The sequence below is a fragment of the Neoarius graeffei genome, chromosome 1, assembly GCF_027579695.1.
Source record: "Neoarius graeffei isolate fNeoGra1 chromosome 1, fNeoGra1.pri, whole genome shotgun sequence".
In the NCBI taxonomy this organism is placed as follows: Eukaryota; Metazoa; Chordata; class Actinopteri; order Siluriformes; family Ariidae; genus Neoarius; species Neoarius graeffei.
The window spans coordinates 71,622,083-71,626,730 of NC_083569.1; the positions used below are offsets into that span (position 1 = coordinate 71,622,083).

At 33.5% G+C, this 4,648-nt stretch overlaps 1 pseudogene; it reads left to right on the plus strand.

Moving 5' to 3' along the window:
• LOC132897452 (U2 spliceosomal RNA) lies at positions 1–163 on the plus strand (annotated as a pseudogene).
• Positions 164–4,648: the final 4,485 nt, after the last annotated feature.

Below are 4,648 nucleotides of genomic sequence, written 5' to 3' on the forward strand. Positions count from 1 at the left end.
ATCGCTTCTCGGCTTTTTGGCTAAGATCAAGTGTAGTATCTGTTCTTATCAGTTTAATATCTGATACGTCTCCTATCCGGGGACCATATATTAAATTGATCTTTGGAATAGGGGCTTGCTCCCAACCCAGTATTGCAGTACTTCTGGAAAGGGTGCAGCACCTCCTTTATGCAGTGGAAAAGCAGATAAGTCGAATATGGGTGGGTTATCTGTGTAGTTAAAACAGTATATTGGGTATGTCTTTAATCCTGAAGAGCTTATTTGATGGGTTGTTATTAGTCTTCTTTGACATATGTTATATGTATGGAGCGGTTAAGTAAAACTGCTACTGTATTTTTATGTGAGCTAGTGGGAAGTTCTATTTAATGTTGTTGTTTACTAAGATGTTGAGAGAACTGAGTGAAGGATCAGGTTCTCTGTCCTGTGGAAAAACACGTTCTCCTGAATTAACTGTTCTGCCTTTTTTTGTTAAACAACACTTTATTGAAAAAGTACAAATGTACAAACCCAATAGGGCAACATCATGTTATCCTATTAAATACAGGGAAGAATAGAGAAATGATCAAAGGGAACAATCTGATAAAAATCCACAGTAGTATAAACAACTTATAATACAAAATTGAAAATTATATATGAAATGAAGATGTCCATGGATAGAAAAGGGGGGAGGAAAACAAGTAAACAAGCAAGAAAACTTAAAAATTAAAAAAACATGCTTACAAGGGGAAACAGTTTTATCTCTTATCTAATTCAGTGGATAATTTTTTAGGATCTTAAGTAGAATTTAAATTCTTTCAAGAAAGAAACAAATTTGGGGAATGATTTTAGGATTCTATTCTTGTGTATCAAGATTTGGTTGGCCTATAATTAAAGTATCTGTGTAGTTAGTTAATACTAGATAGTGGGTGCATTTTTATATTAAAGAGCTTATTAATTAGCTGCTATCAGTTTTCTTTGATGTATATTCATTGCTACCATATTTTACATGATTAAGTGATAGGTTTTATTTCATGTCATTGTTTAATGTGTCGGTGAGAAAACGAAGTGAAGGATCAGGCTCTCTGTCCTGTAGAGAATCGCTTCCTTTCTGTTCCAATTCACTGTTATGAACTGACTAAAAAAAAAAAACTTCCAGAAAAGGGCACTGATTGATCTATCTATCTATCTATCTATCTATCTATCTATCTATCTATCTATCTATCTATCTATCTATCTATCTATGTACAATTAAACAGAGCAAAATCAAGAGCAAAATACAGACATGAACAAGACATTCCAAGAACAAACTTAAAAAAAAAAACAGAAAAAGAAAAAAAACAGAATAGACAAGAGAGTAATTAAGTGTGCGAGAGCATATTTCATGTAAACAAATTTAACGATTTGCAAATGTTGATCTTTAAAGCCTTTGTGTTTTTCGATGAAGAGATTGTCCTATATATTGTTCAAGTTCTTTTTTAAGTACAAAGAGTTCAGGCTTTCTGTTGATGAATTTGCACTTGTGTATGTGAAACTTTGCTAAAAAATAAAAACATGTTTATAAAAAAAAGAATGCAACTTTATCTTTGTGATTAAAATTATCAAATCCAAAAATAACATTCTTATAGTAAAGGTGAAAATCAGAAAAGACAGAATCAGCAACATACCTGTGGAAGTCCCTCCACAATTTATAAGTGAATTCACATGACCAAAACAAGTGAGTAGATGTTTCAGGATGCTTTTGGCAGAAAGAACAGTTAACATCAATATCATTCTTAAATCTTGATAAATATTGTTTTGCAGGGTAGAATTTGTGTATCAATTTAAATGAGATCTCTTTTTGACTTTGTTTGATAGAAAAAAATCTTTGTGGCAATGTCCAAACTTTTTTCCATTCAATATCAGACACAAAATTGGCCCAATAAATGATGCTGGTGGGACAGAGACTAGGCCATCCTGAAACATGGCTCTTACTTTGGGGTTAAAAAGCTTACCAGATGAAAAACAAACCCTACCAAGAGAAGACTGTGATACATCAGGAGGATTGAATGATAAAGGAGGAGAGCTGTAAGAGCCCACTGAGCTCTATATATAAATCCGGAGAGTTTATAGGCTCGTCAGAGTGAAGCTATCTGGCCCCCATCTTACCACTTGCACCGCGTGTATTTGGTTTGTGTTAGATTAGATTAGATTAGATTAGATTAGATTAGATTAGATTAGATTAGATTAGATTAGATTAGATTAGATTAGATAAAACTTTATTGATCCGTTTGGGAGGGTTCCCTCAGTGAAATTAAGATTCCAGCAGCATCATTACAGGATAAACAGAGAATAGAAAATAGAGAAAAAACTTCTAGATAAATTAAATTATTTACATATAAAAAGAATAAGATATGGGGAAGGGCCAGCAGGAGAGATATTGCACTTTATATTGCACATTATATTGCATTGTATCCGATCAAATTTTCCCCAAGAAAAGTATCTCCTGACTCCCCCATTGCCTCCTCTTATTTTCTCAACTTTACCTACGTTCCTTTCATAGCCCTCCCCTTCACTGTTGTTTTTCGCCCTCCTATAATTATTTTTACAGCGACTATTTCAGTTTTTCTCTTATACAGTGCATCTTTCATATAGTCCTTCCTTCCTTCCTTCCTTCCATTCATTAAACAAACCAACAGAAAGGCTGTACAATACTTCCCTTCTATTTAGGACAGTTGTTGAAATGGGATTATTTTTCTCATGTTATTTGCCATTTTCATTTCATTCCCGCATGTCTTAACAGTATTTATTGGTCATATAATTCACTAGCACAATATTCATACAGCTTGCGACCTTGAGAATGAAATGAAAATAGCAAATAACCCTGTTTCAACAACTGTCCTAAATAGAAAGGAAGAAGAAATTTACGAGATAAAGATACTGTATAAGAGAGAAACTGAAATAATTGCCATTGAAATAATTATAGTAGCTGTTCAAAATAGATCAATCAGAGACTGGGGGGGCAGTGAAGGGGCAAGCTCTAAAGATATACAGTTGTGAAAATAAGAGGAGGACGAAGTCAGATACTTTTCTTGGGCCAAATTTGATCATGGTTTAACACAGGCCAAATACATGCTGTGTGAGTGGTAAGATGGCGGCCAGATGGCTTCACTCATCTTTACAGCAGGAAACAGACTATGAGCTCCACAGACTTTATTTTTATTTTTTTTATTTAGACAACACATATCAGACTAGATAAGTACATACACATGTCGGGGTACAATATAGACATATTACAAGGCATATGTAGGCCACAGGTATAGGCAGGAAGACAATAACTAATTAAAAAAATAATAAAAAATAAAAGTCACAAGTGAGTTATACAATAGTTCCATACAAAAGTACAGTTCTCTGGGCTTTAGCATTATTGGAGTATCTTATTGTTTCAATGTAGTTATTCACATCGATCATGAAGGCCGGAAAATAAGGTTTTCCACCACTAAACTTGCATTTGTGGATGTGGTACTTGGCAAACAAAAATAAGTTTATAATGAAGTATTTGCTCTCATACTCTTTTTCATAGTCAAATATACCAAAGAATACATCTTTAAAACAAAATGAAAGATTGATATTTAGGTCAGTGTGGATAAATTCTTGGACCTCTGACCAAAATTTCACAGTGTGAGGACAGTTCCAAAACAGATGTGAAGTGTTTTCTAGCAGTACATTACAAAAGGAGCAATTAGTATCAATGTCTTGTTTATAACGTTTAAGAAAGGATTTCACAGGGTAAAATCTATGAATTAACTTAAAGGTGACTTCTCTTACTTTATTTATAACAAAGTACTTGAATGGTAAAGTCCATACCTTCCTCCAATGTATGTTCTCTACAATACCATTCCAGAAATGGACAACATATGGGAGAGAAACAACGTCACTTTGAAATACAGCTCTGATTTTTCTATTGATGTTGTGATGTTTTGAGGATAAGCACAGATTGCCTATAACCATGTCAGATAAAGAGGTCAAATGAGCAAAGTGTGATGGTAAGTTGCCCTTTAACAGCATAATGATCCCTGTAGGAATTGCATCGAAAACAATAGCATATTCCTTAACAGTGATAGGTATACCATACGTTCTTAAAAAATCAGAGTATTCATATAGTCTACCATTGGAATCAAAAAGCTGGCTAACTAGGGTGATGTTGTTTCTGAACCAGTTATCAAAGAATAAAGTTTTCCTTTTGTAAAGAATATCCTTGTTATTCCATATGTAACATCTATGTGGTGAGAAATTGTGTTTATGGGACATTCCACTAAATGGGTGCCATTTGCTTGTTGTACCACTCCCAAATTAAACTTAATTTGTTATATCTTTTCAACACTGATTATAATAACACACATATTTAACTATTCAAAATGTGTATTGGTCAACCTCAGGCAACGTTATTTATTTTTTTTACAAGGTTTGGAAGTCAAAGATGGCTGCATACTCTTTATATGAGTAACAGGACTGAAAGTAACAGGACTGAGTTTTTAGCCTAGGATTAGCTAATACATGGAATTAAGCCACATGGCGTCATTGCTAATAGCATGACCACACTTAGCACATTCTAGTGATTTACCAAAAAACTGCATTTTTAAAATAAACAAATATCATCTAAGAAATAATTTAAGTAACAGGACAGTATGTT